We start from the raw sequence: 406 nt of genomic DNA, 5'->3' as shown, positions 1-406 counted from the left end.
ATGTGTATGGGTGTTCATTGGTATAAAGGAAACATAATAATTACTTGGTTGAGAAACACAAACTAAGTAGGACATATGGTTAGGCGTAGTCTGTGAACATATGTATTGGTGAAAAGAAAGTGTTCGGTGGTGCCGCACCTCGCCAAGAGCGGTTGAAAGACTACCGCAGGCTTGGGGGCATGAGAGTTGGTATCAGAGCTAGTCTGAAGACTTGGAGGAGTCTTGCAGGAAGTTGGGTGAAGCAGGTGCGCATACACTTGACAATTGGTGACAGTGAAGCAGGTACTTGGAGGTGAAGGAAGTTGTTTCACATATAAGTGGAAGAAGCGCTGGTTCATGATTGTAGGCAACTTGGTGAAGCTATTGGATGGTTGAAACTAGATCACAAAGAAGGAAGCTGTTAGAA

This window comes from Pinus tabuliformis, chromosome 9 (assembly GCF_031772625.1).
Source record: "Pinus tabuliformis cultivar Carrire ecotype Pingquan chromosome 9, CPIR1, whole genome shotgun sequence".
Classification (NCBI taxonomy): Eukaryota; Viridiplantae; Streptophyta; class Pinopsida; order Pinales; family Pinaceae; genus Pinus; species Pinus tabuliformis.
This window is presented reverse-complemented; position numbering follows the sequence as displayed.